The following is a 24,547-nucleotide window of genomic DNA, read 5'->3' on the forward strand; positions in this document are numbered from 1 at the left end:
TTCAGGAATGGTCTTTTCCATCCCCTGCATATTGAAGTTCATCACAAAGCTCTTGTAGCTTGGTGGAAGCAACTGGAGGATTCTGTCAATGACCGCATCATCCGGGAGATTAACTCCCAGCTGAGTCAAGCGGTTATGCAACCCAGACATAGTGAGTATGTGCTCACTGACAGAACTGTTTTCCTCCATCTTACATCTAAAGAATTTGTCGGAGACTTCATATCTCTCGACCCGGGCATGAGCTTGGAAAACCATTTTCAGCTCTTCGAACATCTCATATGCTCCATGTCTCTCAAAACGCTTTTGGAGCCCCGGCTCTAGGCTGTAAAGCATGCCGCACTGAACGAGGGAGTAGTCATCGAAACGTGCCTGCCAAGCGTTCATAATGTCTTGTTCCGCAGGGAGAACGGGTGCGTCACCAAGCGGTGCTTGTAGGACATAATCTTTCTTGGCAGCTATGAGGATGATCCTCAGGTTCCGGACCCAGTCCGTATAGTTGCTGCCATCGTCTTTCAGCTTAGTTTTCTCTAGGAACGCGTTGAAGTTGAGGACTACGTTGGCCATTTGATCTACAAGACATATTGCAAAGATTTTAGACTAAGTTCATGATAATTAAGTTCAACTAATCAAATTATTAGTGAACTCCCACTTAGATTAGACATCCCTCTGGTCATCTAAGTATTACATGATCCGAGTTAAACTAGACCGTGTCCGATCATCACGTGAGACGGACTAGTCAACATCGGTGAACATCTTCATGTTGATCGTATCTTCTATACGACTCATGCTCGACCTTTCGGTCTTCTGTGTTCCGAGGCCATGTCTGTACATGCTAGGCTCGTCAAGTCAACCTAAGTGTTTGCATGTGTAAATCTGTCTTACACCCGTTGTATGTGAACGTCTGAATAAAACACCCGATCATCACGTGGTGTTTTGAAACAGCGAACTGTCGCAACGGTGCACAGTTAGGGGGAACACTTCTTGAAATTATTGTGAGGGATCATCTTATTTACTACCGTCGTTCTAAGTAAACAAGATGCAAAACATGATAAACATCACATGCAATCAAATAATAAACGTGACATGATATGGCCAATATCACATAGCTCCTTTGATCTCCATCTTGGGGCTCCATGATCATCTTGTCACCGGCTTGACACCATGATCTCCATCATCATGATCTCCATCATCGTGTCTCCATGAAGTTGCTCGCCAACTATTACTTCTACTACTATGGCTAACGCGTTTAGCAATAAAGTAAAGTAATTTACATGGCGTTTCTTGATGACACGCAGGTCATATAAAAGAATAAAGACAACTCCTATGGCTCCTGCCGGTTGTCATACTCATCGACATGCAAGTCGTGAATCCTATTACAATAGCATGAACATCTCATACATCACATATAGATCATTCATCATTCATCACAACTTTGGCCATATCATATCACAAACCACTTGCTGCAAAAACAAGTTAGACGTCCTCTAATTGTTGTTGCAAGTTTTACGTGGCTGAATTAGGGTTCTAGCAAGAACGTTTTCTTACCTACGTTAAAGCCACAACGTGATTTGTCAACTTCTATTTACCCTTCATAAGGACCCTGTTCATCGATTCCGCTCCAACTAAAGTAGGAGAGACAGACACCCGCCAGCCACCTTATGCAACTAGTGCATGTTAGTCGGTGGAACCGGTCTCACGTAAGCGTACGTGTAAGGTTGGTCCGGGCCGCTTCATCCCACAATACCGCTGAAGCAAGAAAGGACTAGTAACGGCAAGAAAGTTGACAAATCTACGCCCACAACAAATTGTGTTCTACTCGCGCAAGAAGAACTACGCATAGACCTAGCTCATGATGCCACTGTTGGGGAATGTTGCAGAAAACAAAAATTTTCCTACTCGTTTCACCAAGATCATCTAGGAGTTCATCTAGCAACGAGTGATTAGATGCATCTACATACCTTTTTAGATCGCGAGCGGAAGCGTTCAAAAGAACGGTGATGATGTAGTCGTACTCGACGTGATCCAAATCACCGATGACCAGCGCCGAACGGACGGCACCTCCGCGTTCAACACACGTACGGAACAGCCACGTCTCCTCCTTCTTGATCCAGCAAGGGAGGGAGGAGAGGTTGAGGGAGATGGCACCAGCAGCAGCACGACGGCGTGGTGTTGATGGAGCTGCAGTACTCCGGCAGAGCTTCGCTAAGCACTATGGAGGTGGAGGAGGTGTTGGGGAGGGAGAAGGAGGCAACCAAAGGCCGAGGCGTTCAGGTATGAAGTCCCTCCTCTCCCCCACTATATATAGGGGTGCCAAGGGGGGGTGGCCGGCCCTAGGAGATCCAATCTCCTAGGGGGTGCGGCGGCCTAGGGGGGTTTCCCTCCCCCCCAAGGCACCTAGGAGGTGCCTTACCCTCCTAGGACTCTTCCCCCCTTAAACCCTAGGCGCATGGGCCTATGTGGGGCTGGTGCCCTTGGCCCATTAGGCCAAGGCGCACCCCCTTACAGCCCATGTGGCCCCCCGGGACAGGTGGACCCACCCGGTGGACCCCCGGGACCCTTCCGGTGGTCCCGGTACAATACCGATAACCCCGAAACTTGTCCCGATGCCCGAAACAGGACTTCCCATATATAAATCTTTACCTCCGGACCATTCCGGAACTCCTCGTGACGTCCGGGATCTCATCCGGGACTCCGAACAACATTCGGGTTACTGCATATACATATCCCTACAACCCTAGCGTAACCGAACCTTAAGTGTGTAGACCCTACGGGTTCGGGAGACAAGCAGACATGACCGAGACGACTCTCCGGTCAATAACCAACAGCGGGATCTGGATACCCATGTTGGCTCCCACATGCTCCACGATGATCTCATCGGATGAACCACGATGTCGAGGATTCAATCAACCCTGTACACTATTCCCTTTGTCCATCGATATGTTACTTGCCCGAGATTCGATCGTCGGTATCCCAATACCTCGTTCAATCTCGTTACCGGCAAGTCACTTTACTCGTACCGTAATGCATGATCCCGTGACCAGACACTTGGTCACTCTGAGCTCATTATGATGATGCATTACCGAGTGGGCCCAGTGATACCTCTCCGTCATACGGAGTGACAAATCCCAGTCTTGATCCATGTCACCCAACAGACACTTTCGGAGATGCCCGTAGTCTACCTTTATAGTCACCCAGTTACGTTGTGACGTTTGGCATACCCAAAGCACTCCTACGGTATCCGGGAGTTACACGATCTCATGGTCTAAGGAAAAGATACTTTGACATTGCAAAACTCTAGCAAACGAACTATACGATCTTGTGCTATGTTTAGGATTGGGTCTTGTCCATCACATCATTCTCCTAATGATGTGATCTCGTTATCAATGACATCCAGTGTCCATAGTCAGGAAATCATGACTATCTGTTGATCAACGAGCTAGTCAACTAGAGGCTCACTAGGGACATGTTGATGTCTGTTATTCACACATGTATTATGATTTCCAGATAACACAATTATAGCATGAATAAAGACAATTATCATGAACAAGGAAATATAATAATAATGCTTTTATTATTGCCTCTAGGGCATATTTCCAACACGACGACCAAGGCGCCCATCGCAGATGGCCTTGAGATCTTGACAGTCATTGGTGTTGTGGTTGTTCACGTTGTGGAAGACACAAAATGAGCGGCTACCCTTGGATGACTCCGGGTGGTCGTAGCCTCGCTTTACTTATGGCTCGGCCGCGAGTACGGGTGGCCCCTTACGCTTCATGTCCTTGGCCTTGGTCTTCTTGTCTTCAGAGTCAGCCTCAGGGAGCTCGAGGTGGGAGATGCGTCCCTCCTCAGCTCTCACAAACTTGGTTGCCATGTTGAACATCTTCAGGGCCGTCCACAGGTCCTCATGTATGGCGAGATCCTCTTTTATCTTGACATCGCGGTCACCATCAGTGAATGTTGAGATGATAGCCTCGTGTGACACCTTGGGGATCTTCAGATGCACATTGTTAAAGAGTTGGATCTACTTCTGCAAGGTCTCTCTTGGCTGTTGCTTGATGCACCGTAGATCACCTGCAGCCGGTGGGTGGTCGCGAATGCTCTAGAAGTTGGCAACAAAACACTCTCGCATCTCATCCTAGGAGGAGGTCGATCCCGCGGGGAGGTTCAGGAGCCACGAGCGCGCGCTGTCTTTTAGGGCCATGGGAAACTAGTTCGCCATAACCTTCTCGTCACCGTTGGCCGCCTCGATGCTCAGCTCATAGAGCTGCAGGAACTCAGCAGGGTCGGGGGCGCCATCGTAGCATGGATGCAGGTCGGGTTTGAACTTCCTTGGCCAGACGACGCTGCGCATCTCCGGGGTGAACGCATGGCATCCAGCCGTGGTCACGGGAACCCGCCATGGAGGTTGAGCCTGATCTTGGCACTTGCGCGGCATCACCATAGGCGGTGCGTGGTCTTGATGTGGCGGTGCTGGGAGCGCACGCGCCTCTCCTTGTGGCCGCTACACCACCTGGTAGCTTTCCTCGTCGCACGCCGGCGCCTTGCACGGCGGGACGCGCCATGGAGCCTCACGCCTTGGCTCGATGATGGCGTCCTACCTGGGAGGAGGAGGAGGTGTTCCACGAGCCATATCACACGCGACAGGTGTCGGGTGAGGTAGCGAGCGAGATGGTGCAGGAGACTCTCCGGTGGCGCTGACAAACTCGGCGATGCGGTCTAGCCAGTCCTTGTGGAGGTCGTCGATGGGGTGGTAGCACAAGAGCTCGCGTGCCATGAGCTGCGCGTCCTGCGTGTTCACTGGCCCGCGACGAGCATGAGACAATGAAGTGGCCGCCGGAGATAGCGACGGACTGGCGGTACGTCCATCGCACCACACGGAAGGCTACATCGATGAAGTCTGCTGCTCGTGGGCCGTGGGGCTGGTGGCAGCGTTGGCCGCAGGCGACGAAGAATGACGGGGAGCACCGTCGCCAGCGGGTGTGGTCTGGGTGACATGGGCAGCGAGGGCGGCCCAACACTCAGCGCAAACTCGATGAGCATCAGTCATGGGGACGCCGAAACAATGGCGAATCGACTGGAGGAAGATAGGCTCCGATGCACCCCTACCTGGTGCACCAAATATCAGATTTCGGGTTCCGCAGACCCTTGAGAGGTTCGAACTCTGGGGTGCGTGCGAAGAAATCAACCTCCCCAGTCTTCCTACTCGCCAATCTCTCGGTCTAGCTCGATGAACAGGAAGGAAATGAGGCACAACAGTTTACCCAGGTTCAGGCCACCTTGCGGTTTAAAACCCTACTCCTGCTTTGCGGTGGATTGGCCTCGAGGGGCTGAGGATGAACTAGTACAGTGGGAGAACAACCTCAGGAGGAGTAGTGTTCGTGCGCTCGTGTGAGCCAGTGAGTGTGAGGATGGAATGGATCTCCTCCCCTCCATGGTGGTGGCTAGGCCCTATATATAGTGGCCTTTGTCCTCTTCCCAAAATGAAGGCGGGAAGGATTTCCACAACGGCCAAATTCGAAGGAAGACAACTAGTACATGCTATACTGACAAAAGTAGTCTTCGCCGGCAAAAGCCTCTACTCGTGACGTCGTGGTGGGCTCGGCGATGACCTCCATCCTGCCGTCCTAGCTGTCTTGGTCTTGTTGCACCAGAATGGAAACCTTTGGCTAATTCGTCGGGACTCCGCACCTCCGCTTGCCTCCTTAGCACCAAAGAGGAAACTGGTACACTGCGCACGCTAGCGCCCGCCTGGCCTTGGTCATCATGGCTCACGTCATCCAAACCTCATGAGGTGAAGCCTACATAGGAGTCTCCGCTCCTCGGGTGTCATGCCCAATATGTGATCCTATCTGAGAGGAAATCGAAGGTCCCACCAAGGATAGAGCCGCATATTGAAACGCTTTTACAAGCTGGATATCATTACATCGTACCATTATATAATACCTGGGGATACATACAAAGGGCATACAAATGCCACAACAATACATCAAACATCATACATGAGAACAACATCCGACTATGGATGAAACACAAAAAGAAACTCAAACGACATCCACCCTACTAGCCCAGGCTGCCGACTAGGAACCTATCCCTCAAACGAAGAAGAACCAGAAGAAGAACTCCAAAACAAGTAAACATCGCTCTCACATCATGATCATCGCATTACCTGTACCTACAACTGTTGCTGTAGTAAACTGTGAGCCACGAGGACTCAGCAATCCCATTAACATGGGTATCAATGCTAGCAAAGCTTAATGGGTATGGAATGGATAAGTGGTGAGGTTGCAGCAGCACTAAGCATTGTATGGTGGCTATCTTATGAGTACAAGAGTAAGATGAGAAACTACGCAAACGGTCGCAAACTAGTAATGATAAAAAAATGATCCTTAACTACTTATTTTCAAACATAACCCCACCGTGTTCTCTTGTCGAACTCACTCGAAAAGAGACGGTCATGGTTACGCACACGGTTGGTTTATTTTAATTGACTTTAGTTCAAGTCCACTACAAGCGGATATTAAAAACTCCCATCTACCACATAACCGCGGGCGCGGCTCTCGAAAGTCTAAACCCTGCAGGGGTGTCCCAACTTTGCCCATGACAAGCTCATGATCTGCGGAGACAATCCTTCATCTCGGGACCCTCTGATCAGACTTGGAATCCTAGTGCACAAGACATTTCGACAATGGTAAAACAAGTCCAGCAAGACCTGCCGGCGTGCTGACACCCTGATATTAGCCGCGCTTATCTCGTCTCAGGCCACGACCGAATGAGCGAAGCTTACAGTTGGCTGAGACCTAAGTTGCCAAGGGGGCGCCGCAAGGTGCTCTAGTTTGGACCAACACTAATGAGGAGCACTGGCCCGGGGGTTGATTAAGTCCTCGGGGTCGGGAAAGTCCCTATGCAAGTTTTAGTTGTTATTAGGCAAATGCTAAAACCAATGTTGGGCCTTGCTGGAAGAGTTTTATTTAAAGCGAACTGTCAAGAGCGGCCCATAAACCCTCATCGTGTTAGGGACGCAAAATCAAGGAACATAACACCGGTATGACGGAAACTAGGGCGACAAGAGTGGAACAAAACACAAGGCAAAAGGCCAATCCTTCCACCCTTTACCAAGTATATAGATGCATTAATTAAATAAGATATAATGTGATATCCCAAGATATCCATGTCCCAACATGGAACAACCTACAACTGCACCTGCAACTAGCAACAGTATAAGAGGGGCTGCTCAAAGAGATAATATAGCCAAACAACGGTTTGCTAGGATGGTGGAAAGGGTTAGAGGCTATTTCATGGCATATTGGGAGGCTTGATAAACAAGTGGTAGGTAGCACGACATAGCGATAGCATCAAGACAACTAGCGTAGCAAAGATAGTAGTGAGATCCAAGGTGATGGTCATCTTGCCTGAAATCCTGCTAGTAAGAAGAACGAGTCCATGAATTAACGGGCTTAGTCAAACAAATCCTCACGATTGCAACGAAACAGGAACTATCGAGAAGGAGCCCAGTCAGAAAGAAGCAAACAACATGGTAAACACGCAACACATAAACATGACATGATGCTTAACCAAGTATGATGCATGACAAGGCTACATGATGCTACTTATGGCAAGAGATGATGCATACAAGAACAACGCATCAAAGAAATTTTAAATGAGGCCGGAAACAACATAATTTTTTTGAAAACTCCCCATATGCAAATTTCGAATTTGGTACTGATCTGAACACACCATTATGTTAAAGTTGTTAACCAGCAAGTTAAGGTGCATCAAGATGATCTACACGGCTTTCTAGTCAAGCTACATCTAATGTTCAATTAATTCGGAGCTACGTCCTAGAATATATGAGCAAAACAAGTTAAACATGGCATTCATGAAAATTCAAGCAAGACACAATCACAAGCACTCCAAAACATGGATGCAACATGACTTGATGAAACTACATGCAAAACCAACCAAGTATCATGTAGAGCATGCTCCAAACGGTGCCAGGGTTCATCACATACACTCCATACAAGTTTCAAACACAATCTGCCCAAAATAGCAACTAAGCACTTTGCAATCAAGGAAACAACATGGTACAGGAAACATATGGACACAAACTTGATATGCATTCAAAGCACAAATTACATTCTTCAACTAACATCAAGGTTCAGGTTCATAGGCATCAGGATCTATTATATACTTAAAGCAAGAGTCAAATAAGCCATCACGTTCTTCCACATATGCTAATATTTTTTACGCCATTAGATTACAGTAACAACGGCTAAGATTTAAGTGGTTTTACGTAACATCATAAAATATATATACCGGTAGTATTGAGCTTTTATGGTGTCACGTTGAACGGTTACATACAAGTACGGTTGGTACAAAAACTACGGTTGATTAAAAAAGCCAATCATGACATGTACGAATATGTGAAGATAAAACACATTAACATACCCAGTCAGCCGGCTTTGGTCATGTCTGCATGCTTCATATACAAGAGAAACACACGGACACGTATTCATGCAGTGCCTAATTGATTTGCATGCCGTGATTGATTTCTAGCAAACACACAACTTCAATTGGACAAGAACACATACACGTATCATATGCGACGACCAGCCCCCAAGCAGCATAAACACACACACGCCACTATTGCCAGCCAGCACGATAGCAGCAAGCATTCAGTATGCGTCCACCACGTCGGCAGATTGAAGGTACTGAAGCGTACAATATCACCCATGATGGATTGCAGGTACTGAAGCATCCAATCTGCACTCCCGATGCCGCGATGCCCAACAGAGCAAAGCCCCAATCCAAACACACGCCGAAAAAACCAGGACGCCCAGCTGCATAGCAACACCATCAAGTTGAAGTAATATCAGCACTCCATGTGTGTTTAGATATTTGCATCTCAAAAAGTTTTGACAGCTTCTTTAAGAACAACCTATTTTCATGTACATTACTACAATTAAGTTATAGCATCACTTATTTGTATTTGACCTATAATAGCTATTTTTGAAATTGTTCTATCTTCTCAATAAAAAATACTAAGTATATCTCATTATTCATAGGGCCAAACAATTCATGCTACCTTTCATATCAAAGAGCAATCTATTTATGGATTCAAAATTTCAAGGTTGTGGAATCCATAAAAATACCGCCAATGAGCAATGTAAGTGAAATATATTTTTCATACAAAGCAAACATACATGAGGTAAAAGGATCTCTAGAGGTTTACCCAGATTATTGCTCGAGTTTCTATAAAGGATACACTACAGAAACATGCAGAAAAAGAAAAACAATGCTCAGGTATGTTTATAGTTCTGAAATAACTGGAGTATTATATAATATTTATGATTCACTAACATGAATGGTGTGGTAGGTATTGTATTCGACTCCAAATTAGTGAGCATAAAACTACTACAAGTTGCACTTTATTTGAAAAGGACGCTCCAAGCTTGCTTAATACATCTATCTCTAACTTGCTGAGATAATTCAATGGGAAATGAAATGCCAAGTTGAATGGATGTAATATCATCTTTGGCACAGAAAACTATGTAGTAAAAAGAACATTTGTGCTCAATGATAGGCTTGAGATGCTCTACTTGAATGATAAAGCTGAGGTAAAGGTGCATTTAACTTTTTTTCAAAAATTAAGTATCGTGTCTAGAATTCCCTAACTAATTCACCTTACATATATTGCATTGAAATTGATGGACGATGAGGTGGACACTGTGTTAAAACATGAAAGGAAGAAGCAGAACATGCACCGATAAAATGGTGATTGGTTTTTCCACTGTATACACTTCTAGATTTTTATAAATGTGTCTAATTTTAAATTTATATTTATTTTGCAGTCACAGAATAATAATGTTTCAACTACCAAACTACGGTGTGTCTGGTGCGAATGAAATAGGAACCACACAATAGTAATGTGACTAAAATAAACAAAGATGGGCATCAAGACAAAATAACATCATCGTCACGTGAGTTCCACGGTGACAAGAAAAGAAGACCAGGATATGTTGTAATATCAGATGAATCAGAGGAGAATGCACGGAGCATGTTTGCCAGAAAGCAAGGGAAAAGATGTCAGCCGAAACAATACAAGGCTTGAAGATGAAGATGAAGTACGTAAACCGAAGCCTAGGACAGCGAGGAAATTATCTAGAAAATTGGTGCATCAGTAGCTTATCAATTAAATAATAGGGCAACATATTTTACTTACCAAGATATATACAGTAAGTGTACTTGACATCTACAAAGATAAGAAGAAAACTTATTATATTGCAATAGCATTATGTCCTTAGTCTAGAATAGACTGAATACTTTCTTTAGATCAACCAATATAAGGAGACATTAACACTATGAAAAGCATGTCATATTGTATTTATTTGAAATATAGTTAGACATATACTTTTGGGAGTTCTATGTTCTTGGTAACAATTCTTCTATCATGTTGCATTTTCTATTCAAGTGTACCATGAGAAAAATTCCAATATTATAGTACGAGTAATATAGAAATCTTAGGAAGGAGCACAAAGATGATTTGCATTAGGAAGGATACAGAGAAATAACACTTATGGTGGTAAAAGTCCAGCAGTACAAACAATTAGGAAGGCATGAAGATGAAGAGTCGGATCTTGGGCACGGTAAAATAATATCCATTGCTACTGCCACCATAAGGAAGAATACAAGTGGTCAGCTCGAAGATAAAGTAGGCGAAATAAAGATATTGTTCTGGGTACTAAAACCTCCATGACTCATATAACCTTTTCAGATTAACAAAACCATGAATAGATGTTCAATATTATACGTACTAGTTGCAACACATGTAAAAATTCAACCATTGTATCTCAACTGACGTAGTTTTTTTACAATTAACAAGTTAAAACCTAATTGCTAAGACAAGGTAACAACAAATAAAAAACGACTTTACATTGCTATGTAGGAATTATAAGCCATAATATTATTTAGAATGATGGTTATCATCAGCACTCACATGTGGTAGAAGTCCAACAACACCGACGATGAGGAGGGCAAAAACACAGTGGTTGGCCAAACATGTTGCTCACATCTTGGTGCTATTTATTTATTTCGCTATCTCCTCATATGAATCTGCCTCCGTTACTCGCACACCTCTAATAGACCATAGCAGTAGTCCACCATCTGTACTGTGCTGCTGATCCAGTTATTCTCCATTAGCTTGCCTTGGTAAACAATTATTCTCTGTCCTATGCCACCTTGGCATTGATGCCCTGGCACCAACAGCTTGACCCAGTAGAACAATTTTGTCCAGGAAATCCATGAACCGGTACTCCATCCTGCATGATATCTCTCACCACTCATTGGATGGGATATCTGGACAAACCCAAAGATTATACACAAAATATGTATAGGTTCAAGCTCAAAATAATAATATCAGCATTGTCACAGAAAACTATACAGTAAGTTGTTCCTGATGATTGGCTTAAGATGTTGTCATTGAACAACAAAGTTAAGAAAGTAAAGGCGCATCTAGTCCTCTATACGATTAAGTAATGTGTACTTAATTTTCTTCATTGATTCGTCTTGCATGCTATGGAAGTGTGGCAGAAACAATATTTTTAAGTTGGGTTAGATGCGCCTTTACAAAGAAAAATAATGACAAAGACAATAATGTAAGTTCTCGGTTCTAACCCCTAAAGAATCGAAAGGGAGATCAATGACAAGTGAAATAATAAGTCTATAATCCACATTCTCTGAATAATCTATCCATGAAAACAACAATTATGTATGAGGAAATTTCCTAAATTATAATTACAAGTAGATGGTGCTTCATTGTAAAAGTTAGACACTTCATAAATTGAAGTTTAAAATCATCACATTACCTGTGAATAAATTTTACAAGTGACTTAAATAAATCAACTTATAACGTACATACACTGCCAAGCAAGAGGAGAAATGATTTGAGTCACAAACAGAGAAGGATTAAAGGTGTTAAGTAATGACATGAAGTGCCCAAGCGAAAATAGTGCAAAGAATATAGTATACAAGGAGATATTTTAACTTCTTTTATTCCTCAAGTAAATGCATATGAGAACCAACTCATGATTTTTCCATACAATGTTTGGTAGAAATAACTAACGTATAGTAATAAATAAGGCAAGGAAGCTTTAATACAAAAAGACTTTGTAGATTGGATTTACAATTATTTTGTAGACAAGAAATGAGGGTTACATTTTATCTATTGAATGATTAGAAACTGGATTTTCCTAACTATATTGAATCATGTGTTACAATAGTAGATGCCAATGCAGATTAATATTTCCAGCTACTTTAATGCATATAGATGTTAACAACTGCAGAAACATCATCAACTATAATATATGAAATTAGTGTCACACGGTAATACATTGCATATAATGTTGGCTATATAAAGCTCTATATATTGCTAAGGAAATGCTGAAGAGACGATAAATTAAGGATCAGTACAATGTGAACATGAAAAAAGATGCAACTTCAATTCCCTACAAAATGAAAGGGAAATCAACGGTAGATCAAATAGTTATATAGTGTAGATCCCGCATGTAATCGATACATGAATAAGACTGTACGTACACAAACTAAGCAAGTCACATTATGAAGTACTACAAATGATGCGAAGCAAGAGGAGAATGGGAGCATGCAGAGGGATTCATACCTGTCGCTCTTCATCAACCTAAGCGTCAAGGAACGAGAGGCCATTCTACACAACGCCAAAGCTCTCTGCCAGCACCTGTGATCTCCCAGGCGACTGGCATCCACCTTTCCTTATCCGCGACGACGATATGCGATCTCACTGGTGGCCAGAGCAAGAACAGCTGCTCGAACACCCGGTCGCCTCCACGGTCAGAATGGCTTGGAAGATCGGCACACACCAAATCGCTGGGAAATCCGCGAACATGTGCACCCTTCGTCAGGTCAGTCACCGCCTCCTCCGCACCACCAACCTCCAGCACCGTCGCCCCGGCCGCGCCAACCATGAAGATGTCGAGTAGCACGACGCGTCCTCCTGGGATCTCCCTTGCCCACCCTACCCAAATCACAAAGAGAATAGTAAAGTAAAGAAAGGGGATTTTGTTGTCGGCGTGATTTGGGGAAAACAATAGCCTTTTCCTACTTTTTGCTATGGCAGGAATATTAGATGTACATATTTTGCTCTGATGGATGGACAAAGAGCACGTACTTTGACCGATAAGTGAGAAATACGTTCTGTGAAAAAGAAAAAAAACAAGTGAGAAATACGATGCGTGGCAAAACTGCAAAATTCACTATTACATGTGAAACCACATTGGCGGAAGGATGTTAAAAAGACTACATATAATCAAAAGAAAAATTAAAACATTAGCTACAGAGAGGTTTAGGACATTAAAAAAGGGGTGAAATGCTAGACCAATGGCATTTTTTAAATATAATATATATACAAACCTAGCTGACAAGGCATTTTTTAGTAAAGATTTTCAAATGGATACAAATCATATAGTGGACAAACAAGTGAAAAAAATATGATTGTGTAGATGAACGTAACAAGTCAAAATTGTTAGGAATATGTTGTATAAATAATATTGTACAATAAACATAATCGAAGTTTGAATCAAGAGAAAAAGAGCATCAATCGATGGTGAGTCAAAATTCTCTATTATACAAAAATAGTCTATATGCATAAATAAAATGTGTAAAGAGATTTTATATTTAATTACAATAGTGAGTCTATTTTACACAATTCAATTTTTCTATAATGGATTATGGCCATGTAATGGCATAATAGGAAATGCCTAAAATGGATGAAAAAACTAAGAAGAATATATGATAACAACCAAAACACACACACGAAAATGAATTAAAAGTATGTAGGAGTTTCTTATTCAATAATAGTAAAATTTCATACAATGTCAATAAAATAATAAAATGATTAAACCAAAGTATCATAAATGCAAATCATTCATTGCAATATAATTATATCAAAACCTAGCCGCGCAAATGTGCGGGTACACCCACTAGTTAATCAAGTGAGATCAATGCAAAAAGTAACTTTATAACACACATTAAGACTTAGTGAAAAAATGGGCATATGTGTGAGCAAGAATAACATGTTGACATGTTGGGGGCATGGAACAATGAGGCTACAGTGCAAGAAAATAACAAGAAAAAGAATGTCACTAAAGTACAGGTTAAACATGGCAAAACATGATTACTAAGCATCTCATATAACATCTAGATCAATGGCATTAATCAAGACAAGTAAGAAAGTTATAACAGATTCTCAGAGTGAGTGAAAAACAGACTAAGGCTAAAAACAGATTCATGATGCACACTTTCAGATAACAAAAGTGTATTCTACGGGAACATTTCATGGCATCAAAGGGCCTGCCAAGAATGTACAGGTAGAGCACTACGAAACATGATCACTGATCTACTTCTAGAAACCAATAGAACATGCTCAAAACATCATGGCAAGAATGCAAATGATAACAGATTCAGAGACTTAATGAAATGTAGTGAGCATGGCAGAAACACCGACAAGTAGACATGTTTTCAAGCTTGGTTAACTCAACATAAAGCATATCATGGCATGTGAATACAGTCAAACGGAAGAAGGCATATTTGTTCAGCTACTCATGGCAAGCACATGGTCATAGGATGCATAGAACACTAGCTATTCACATGGCAAAACTGAACTTACTGATAACAGGCTGACAGAAACATTATTTAGCAAATTTACGGCATGGTAATGATAACCTAAAGCATGCCATAATTTCAAACAAGGGCATGAATAGATAGAGGATAACAAGATATACAAAACATCCTTAATGAGAAACTATAGATTATGCATGGATTCACTTGTAGCATCAAGTTAACATGGCAACATAATATAGCAGGTTCAGACTTAGCAGAAAACACTAAGTCACTGAAATCAGCAACAACAAGTACCCTACTTTGCATTCTTGTGCTAGTCACCATAGGGCACATAAAAATGCATGGGTTGCACCATTGTAAAGATGGCATGAATATACTCCTAAAACATGTTGACATGATGCTCAAAAGATAATCACACGAAATGCTATAAAAAGACAAATCAACAAGTTATGATGACTTCCAGCAGATAAGATCATTGAGCACTTTTGCAACAATGATTAGGGCAACAAGATGAGGAGTAACATGCATGCAAACTACTCCATCTTCTAGAGCACTCAGAGATAAACATTTTGACATATCGTATGCGCAAATCAGAGCAACGAGCACGGAGTATGAGCATTGCAACAAGTACACATGAGATGGAAAAACTTTGGGACTTGGCAGAAATATACCCTCGTGGATCGAGGGTTTCGGCACGCGAACCAAGACGGCTTCGAGATCGCCGGCGACAAGGGAGAGGAGATGGCCGAGGAGGTCGGAGGACGCCAGGCGGCAGAGCAACGGCGGCGGATCCAGCTAGATCGGGCGCCGGCGAGGTGGAGACGGCACGAGCGGTGACGCGGCTCGGCTCCGACGCGGGGTCTGGTGGGCGGCGGTGGCTGACGGGCGCGGGAGGCGGCGAGGTGGCGCATCGGAGCGGGGCGACGACGGCGAAGATCGGCGGCAGTGTGAGGGAGGCTCAAGCGCGCGATGGCGGTGGACGGGGCCGCGCGCGCTGGCCCTGGCAGGCCTGCCATGGACTCGCGGGCCGGCGGTGGTGGGAGGTGGTGGAGTTGCCACATGGCAGTTCCTGGTTCGCTTCGGGGCGGTGGCTGGACGTTTCCGGCTTGGGCGGATATGTTTCCTGCTAGGGTTTGATCAGGATTTTGAGGGGGAGGTGCTAATTTATAGGGAGAGGGAGCTAGGAGAGGGCTATTGAGGTGCGGTTTTCACCCACACGATCGTGATACAACGGCGAAGAGCCTGGAGAAGGTTTAGGTGGGTTAGTGGGCTGTTGGGATGCAAAGAGAAAGGGGTCCGGCGGTTAACCATTGGGGCATCAAACGACCTGCAAATAGAACGGAATTTGACAGGTGGTCTACCGGTTATATACCAAGACCACTTGTCAACTCTCGGCCCATTCCGAGAACATTTTTCTCCCTCTCACGAAACGAGATCTGGAAGGTTCGGAGGGTGCATGTGAGAGTGCCAGATTCTGAAACGGAGAACGGAGAAAGTGACCAGATGCAAGAGATGAAGACGAATGCAAATGAGATGCACATGATGACATGGAAAAGGGCAACACGCAAGCGAATGACATGGCAATGACAACGAATAAACGGAAGATACCTAACGCATCGGTTTCAGGGCGTTACATCGGGATCCAGCATGAGGAGGCCGCTCCTCGTGGATGTCTTGGATGTTGTCCGCCACGCGAGGCTTGGCCACTCGCGAGGGTCTTGAGTTGTTGATGTTGAAGCTGGGCCGTACCGGGCCATTGGCGAGCCACGGCGTGGGACGCAGGTAGGCAAGTCTGGGTACCCCCGTTCCCAGAATGCCGACAGCAGCTATAGAACTTGTTGGATACTTCATATCTCTCAACTCGAGCATTTGCTCGAAATTTTAACTTCAACTCCTGGAACATCTCATATGCTCCGTGACGTTCAAAACGTCTTTGAAGTCCCAATTCTAAGCCGTAAAGCATGGCACACTGAACTATCAAGTAGTCATCAGATCAAGCTTGACAGACGTTCAAAACATCAGCATTAGCTCCTGTGGCAGGCCTTTCACCTGGCTGTGCATCAAGCACATAATTCTTCGGTGCACTAATGAGGATAATCCCCAAGTTACTGACCCAGTCCGTGTAGTTGCTACCATCATCTTTCAACTTAGATTTCCCTAGTAACGCGTTAAATTCAAGGGAACGGTAGCACGGGCCATTGATCTACAACATGGATATGTAAATACTATCAGGACTAAGTTCATGATAAAATAAGTTCAATTAATACTTAAGAATTCCCACTTAGATAGACATCCCTCGATCATCTAAATGATACGTGATCCAAGTCAACTAATCCATGTCCGATCATCACGTGATATGGAGTAGTCATCAATGGTGAACATCTCTATGTTGATCATATCTACTATATGATTCATGTTCGACCTTTCGGTCTCCAGTGTTCTGAGGCCATGCATTTACATGCTTGGCTCGTCAAGTTTAACCCAAGTATTCCGCATGTGAAAACTGTCTTGCACCCGTTGTATGTGAACGTAGAGTCTATCACACCCGATCATCATGTGGTGTCTCAACACGAGGAACAATAGCAACGTTGCATACTCTGGGAGAACGCTTTTTTACCTTGAAATTTAGTTAAGGGATCATCTTATAATGCTACCATTGTACTAAGCAAAATAAGATGCATAAAAGATAAACATCACATTTAATCAAAATATATGACATGATATGGACATCATCATCTTATGCTTTTGATCTCCATCTCCAAAGCATCGTCATGATCTCCATCGTCACCGGCTCAACACCTTGATCTCCATCATTGAGTCGTAGTCGTCTTGCCAACTATTGCTTCTACAAGTATTGCAAACGCATAGTGATAAAGTAAAGCAATTACATGGCATTTGCATTTCATACAATAAAGAGACAACCATAAGGCTCCTGCTGGTTGCCGATAACTTTTACAAAACATGATCATCTCATAAAATAACGTATATCACATCACAACATGCCCTGCAAAAACAAGTTAGACGTCATCTACTTTGTTGTTGCAAGTTTTACGTGGCTACTACGGGCTTCTAGCAAGAACCATTTTTACCTACGCATCAAACGACAACAGTGTTTTGTCAAGTTTGATATTTTAACCTTCATCAAGGATCGGCCACAGTCAAATTCGATTCAACTAAAGTAGGAGAAACAGATACCCACCAGCCACCTTTATGCAAAACTAGTATGCATGTCTGTCGGTGGAACCGGTCTCGTGTGTGTGGACATGTAAGGCTAGTCTGGGATGCTTCATCTCACAATACTTCCGAATCAAAATAAGACTTTGGTGGTAAGCAGTATGACTATCACCGCCCACAATCTTTGTGCTCTACTCATGCATATCATCTACGCATAGACCTTGCTCTAATACCACTATTGGGAATCGTTGCATGGAAAAAAACAATTCTACCCACACACAATGATCTGTCCATGAAGATGCATAGCAACAAGGGGGAGAGTGTGTCTACGTACCCTCGTAGACCATAAGCGGAAGCATTTGACAACGCGATTGATGTAGTCGAACTTCTTCTAGCTCCGACGGATCAAGTACCGAACGTACGGCACCTATGAGTTCTGCACACGTTCAGCTCGATGACGTCCCTCGCCCTCTTGATCCAGCAAGACGTCAAGGTAGTAGATGAGTTCTATCAGCACGACAGCGTGGTGACGGTGAACTGATCTCCTCAGGCCATCGCCTAAGCACTACGAAAATATAACCGGAGGCGCAAATGGTGAAGGGGGCGCCGCACATCGATAGGAAATTGTCCAGGGTGTGCTAGGGGCGCCCCCACAAATATATAGGTGGGAGGGAGAGGGGAGGAAGCCAGGGTGCGCCCCAAGTAGGATCCAAATCCTACTTGGGGTTTCCCCAAGTGGCGCCCCCTTCCATAAAACACCGGAGGGAAAAGGGAAGGGGGAAGAGAGAAGGAAGGGGGCGAACCCACTCTTTTCCTTCTCCCAATTTGCCTCCTGCCATAGGGGGCGCGCCACCCCTTGTTCCCTCGGGGGTGTCCGATAACCCCTCTGGTACTCCGATAAATACCCGATACCTTCTGGAACGCTTCCAGTGTCCGAATACAATCGTCCTATATATCAATCCTTACCTCTCGACCATTTCAATACTCCTCGTCATGTCCGTGATCTCATCTGGGACTCCAAACAACGTTTGGTGACCAAATCACATAACTCGTATAATACTATATCGTTAAGTGTGCGGACCCTATGGGTTCGAGAACTATGTAGACATGACCAAGATACATCTCAGGTTAAGAACCAATAGCGCAACCTGGATGCTCATATTGGCTCCCACATATTCTACGAAGATCTTTATCGGTCCAACCGTTATGACAACATACGTAATTCCCTTTGTCCATCGGTATGTTACATGCCTAAGATTCGATCGTCGGTATCTACATACCTAGTTTAATATCGTTACCGGCAAGTCTCTTTACTCGTTTCGTAATTCATCACCTCATGATTACTCCTTAGTCGTTTGCATGCAAGCTTATGATGTGTATTATCGGGAGGGCCCAGAGATACCTCTCCGGTACTCGGAGTGACAAACCCTAATCTCGATCTATGCCAACTCAACAGACACCTTCAGAGATACATGTAGATAATCTTTATAACCACCCAGTTTTGTGACGTTTGATAGCACACAAAGAATCCCTTCGTTATTCGAGAGTTGCATAATCTAAATAATGATGTGATTCCGTTATCAAATCACAACTCATGTCCATGGTCAAGAAACCTTAACCATCTTTGATCAATGAGCTAGTCAAGTAGAGGCTCACTAGGGACATAGTCTTTGTCTATGTATTCACACATGTATTTAGATTTCCGATCAATACAATTCTAGCATGAATAATAAACATTTATCATGAATAAGGAAATATAAAATAACAACTTTCTTATTGCCTCTAGGGCACATTTCCTTCAATTGGTGCCTCTCCGATGATGCGTATGGCTTCTTCTCTCTGTTTTGATTCTCATTACAATGGTCTCCTAGAGATCTATTTAATGTAACTCTTTTTGCGGTATGTTTGTTGGGATCCAATGAACTTTGAGTTTATGACCAGATCTTTTATCCATGAATATTATTAGAATCTTCTTTGATCTTTTATATGCATGATTATTTATAGCCTCGTATTTCTTATTCTAATGTTTGGTTTAGTTAGGACAATTAGATCGATTATTATTGCAATGGGAAGATGTGCTTTGTGATGGGTTAGATCGTATGGGGTCTTTCCCGGTGACAGAAGGGGCAACAAGATACGCATGTATCGTTGCTATTAAGGATAACAAGATGCGGGCTATTCCTACATGAATAGATCTTGTCTACATCATGTCATCGTTCTTATTGCATTACTCCATTTCTCCATGAACTTAATACACTATATGCATGTTGGATAGCAGTCGATGTGTGAAGTAATAGTAGTTGATGCAGGCAAGAGTCGGTCTACTAATCTTGGACATGATGCCTATTTATTGATCATTTCCTTGGATTTCATCATAAATATTCAATTTTCTATCAATTGCCCAATAGTAATTTATTTACCCACAGTATGATATTTCTTGAGAGAAGCCACTAGTGAAATCTATGGCCCCAGGGTCTATTCTTTATCATATTTGCTTTCCGGTCTATTATTTGCCAATTTTGTTTTCAGATCTATTATTCCAAAAATCCAAAAGTACCTTGCTGCACTTTCTATTTGCATATTTTATCTCGTGTTTTATCGAGATCTATTTATCCAATCTATCACAATTTTATCCCGTCAACTTGACAATTTCAGGCGTCGTTACCCGAAGAAGGGATTGACAACCCCTTATATGCATTGGGTTGCAAGTATTTGTTCTTTGTGTAAAGGCACCGTTTACATAGTGTTGTTTGGTTCTCCTACTAATTTGATACCTTGGTTTCATAACCGAGGGAAATACCTATCGTAGTTGTGTTGCATCATCCCTTCCTGTTTGGGCAAATACCGATGTAGTTCAAGCGACATCAAAAGGAATTTCTGGCGCCATTGCCGGGGATACATCATCAACATTTATCAGGTTCCTAGTCACAAATCTCATCTCCTTGCAATTTACATTAGTTGCCATTTGCCTCTCGTTTTCATCTCCCCCACTTGACAAAAAATTCCCTTTTTATTCGCCTTCTTTAGTTTTGCCCTTTTTCTTGTTTGATCTTTTGTTTGCTTGTGTTGCCATGTACCTTCTATATGCTTGCATCTTCGCTTGCTAAAAATCTATTGATATGGATCCCCATCTACTAGCTAATCTTTTTAAAATATCCAATCATGATGAACCAATTTCTAGTGAGTTGAGTGCACTAGATTATCTTTATGAAGTTTTGCTTGAGGTTCGTGAATCTGAAAATTGTGATGAAGAAATTTATGAAGTGGTTCATGATAACTCCTAGAATGACAATCATGGGTGCAATGATTTTAATATAAATTCTATTAATGTAAATTTTGCTAATAATATGCAAAACCCCAAGCTTGGGGATGCTAATTTTTCTATGTGCATTACTTATTGCAATGATCATGATGGGGGTCATTCTTCTTATGATCTTGAAAATTTATTTAAGCATCATGATGAGTATGATATTGATAATAATGTTTGCAATAATACTGAAAGTGTGTTTGGAGGAGCGTCAACTTTAGCTAAAAATATTCCTACATATTTGGTGAGTGTTCAATCTTATGAATTTTTTGATGAAAGTGGGTTCGGATAGGTTATGACTTTAGTTTATGTTAATCCCACTATCTTGGAAGATTATAAGACTTTTATGCTTGTGGATCATGAAAATAAATTTTTATATGATTGCTATATTGTTTAATTTAGTTATTTTCATGTTACTAAATTACCTCTCGTTATGTTGAGATTTTCAATGTTTTATTCCCCTCCTTTGTATATGCTAGATATTTCTTGTCTTGATAATTTCTTTGCTTATAAAATTCTTGTGCATAGGAAGTATGTTATACTTAAATGTGTTTGGCACATGTTTCACGATGCTTTCTCTTTGTGTTTCAATTAGTATCTTTCGTATGAGTATCGTTGAAATTGAATGCCTAGCTAGGGGCATAAAACGATACAACTTGTTGGGAGGCAACCCAATGAATAAAATTTATTTTTTTTCCTTTTTCTTCCTGATTTTGAGTGTTTGCACAATTATGCTACTCTTATGATTGTGATTTTTATATTTTATTTAGTTTTTGTGCCAAGTAAAGCCTTTGGGATTATGTTTGGTGATAGTTGATTTGATCTTGTTGGAAAACAGAAACACTTGCGTCCAGTAATATAATTTTTATAAATCAGATAAGCGACATAAAATTCTTAATTTTTTACACAAGATTGATATACAAATTTCCTACATCGTCCTAATTTCTCAGAAAATTTGGAGTTACAAAAGTATACAAAGTTTTAAGATTGCTACAGACTGCTCTATTTTTGAAAGATTCTATTTTCGTTGCATTGTGTGCTTTTTTTATGAATCTATAGATTGTATCGGTGGGTGTAAGCCATGGTAAAGTTGGAATACAGTAGATATAATGTAATTATAAAATATGAATGGGTTTGCAACAGTACTTAGAGTAGTGATTTGCTTTCTTATACCAACAGATCTCATGAAGGTTTTGTTATGTTTCGTGTGATTGAAGTTTTGAAGTTTTGGTGAGATCACGATGGATAAAGGAATATGGAGTGAAAAGAGCCTAAGCTTGGGGATGCCCATGGCACCCCAAATTAATATTCAAGGAGAACCAAGCAACTAAGCATGGGGATGCCCCGTAAGGCACCCCCTCTTTATTCTAACGACCATCGATATTTTACTTTGAGCTATATTTTTATTCGTCATATATCATGAGTTTTGCTTGGAGCGTCTTGTATTATATGAGTGTTTGCTTGTTTTGCTTTTTAGTTTGTGTCAGCTATCCTTGCTGGCACACCTATTTGAGACAGCAAAAATTATGCTACGATTTGTTAGAATTGCTCTCTATGCTTCACTTTTTTTGAGCTATGGAATTGCTCTATTGCTTCACTTATATATTTTTGATCATGGTGTCCTTTAATATTTTTGAAGGAATGCTCTCACGCTTCACTTAGGTTTATTTGAGAGTTAGTAAATTTTTGAAGAAATTATCTCATGCTTCACTTATATTACTTTGAGAGATGAAAATTTTTATGCTCACGTTCTTCACTTAAATTTGTTTGAGCTTATAAAAAAGCACCATATTATATTAGTCGCAAGGTGATAGATATTCAAGAGGGATATAATAAAAACTTTCATGAAGATCATTGGACAAAGTAAACTTGATTCCTTGTAATAGTTTTGCGGTATGATGATAATAATATGTGAGTCATGTTGATGAGTAATTATGCTTAGTAAGAAGATTGTTGTTAAGGTTTGTGATTGCCTATGCAAGCACGAAAGTCAATAGTTATTCAATGAAATTACATCCTACTTGTGGTGCATTATTCGGTGTTAGTTATCCTTAATGCTCGCTTATGTGATTTTTCGTTTCTTGGTTGGTTGCTTCTCAATCTATTTGCTAGCCTCCACTTGTATTAAGTAGAAATACTACTTGTGCATCCAAAATCCTTAAACCTAGTTTTTCCATATGAGTCCACCATACCTACTTATATGTGGTATTCCCGTGCTGTTCTACGCAAATTTCTATGTGCCATCTCTAAATTTTCAAAATAAATTCCCTTTTTGTGTGCTCGTACCGCTCATGAATTGGTAGGGGGTGGCCAATATTTTCCATGCTAGATTTGTTATTCTCAAGATGAGTCTTTATTCACATGTCATTGCACGAGAATACAGCGGTAATAGGGATGCGCAGTCCCGAAATGAAAAAAGAAATTTACTTTATGTTGTCAAATAATAAATTCCTTGGGAAGTGTTGGTATGGACGGTACCCGTGGATACGGATAACCGTGGAATGTGAAAGAGTGGTGGAAAAAGGAATAAACTGCATTTTATGTTTGGGAACCGCCTATGATATATCTAGCATGGAAAGTGTTGGGAATTACTCGGTCGTTTTCGCTGACGGGAAAAGTATGCCTCTCAAAAATTTTATCTCTCAATTTAGGCTTTGAGCTCTAGCACCTCTACAAATCCCTACTTCCCTCTACGAAGGGCCTATCTATTTACATTATGCAATTTTTATTTTTATATGAGTCTCCATCTTCTCTTATAAAGCACCAACTAAGGGGCACAATGATCGTACTTGAGCATTGAGTGTAGCTAATATGCGAGTGTGTTTCATGAATGGATCAATGATTGAGCATGATGGCTAGGGATAACTTTCTTTAGTGTTGATATTTTGAAAGACATGGTTGCTTATTGATATGCTTTAGTATTGAAATCTTTATGTCAAAACTAAACAATTCCTTTGAACCATATAAAAGTCCAAATGTACATGCTACAAAAGAAAAGAATATGTGATGAACATGTTAGGCAACATTCCACATCAAAAATTCCATTTTTATCATTTACCAACCCGAGGACGAGTAGGAATTATACTTGGGGATGCTGATACGTCTCCAACCTATCTATATTTTTTGCTTGTTCCATGATGTTATATTATCATTCTTTGATGTTTTAGAATCATTTTATATCTACTTTATATCATTTTTTGGGACAAACCTATTGCCATAGTGCACAGTGCCAGTTTTCTGTTTTTTGCTTGTTTTTTACATCACAGAAAATCAATACGAAATGGATTCCAAACACAACGAAACTTTCTGGAGAATTTTTCTTGACTCTGACACCTGTTAGGCCAAAGAAGTACCAGAGGGGGGCTCCGAGGGAGCACAACCCACCAGGGCGTGCATGTGGGCCCAGGCGTGCCAAGG

General features: G+C 42.1%; 1 long non-coding RNA gene across 1 annotated transcript; it reads right to left on the bottom strand.

Annotated features, from left to right (window-relative positions):
* Positions 1 to 8,388: 8,388 nt before the first annotated feature.
* On the bottom strand, positions 8,389 to 13,144 carry LOC123061151 (uncharacterized). The gene is made up of 3 exons (XR_006428566.1): positions 12,674 to 13,144; positions 10,994 to 11,352; positions 8,389 to 10,664 (listed from the first exon to the last, which is right to left on the bottom strand). It is a non-coding gene; the product is annotated as an uncharacterized lncRNA (long non-coding RNA).
* Positions 13,145 to 24,547: the final 11,403 nt, after the last annotated feature.

The sequence above is a fragment of the Triticum aestivum genome, chromosome 3A, assembly GCF_018294505.1.
Source record: "Triticum aestivum cultivar Chinese Spring chromosome 3A, IWGSC CS RefSeq v2.1, whole genome shotgun sequence".
NCBI classification, from domain to species: Eukaryota; Viridiplantae; Streptophyta; class Magnoliopsida; order Poales; family Poaceae; genus Triticum; species Triticum aestivum.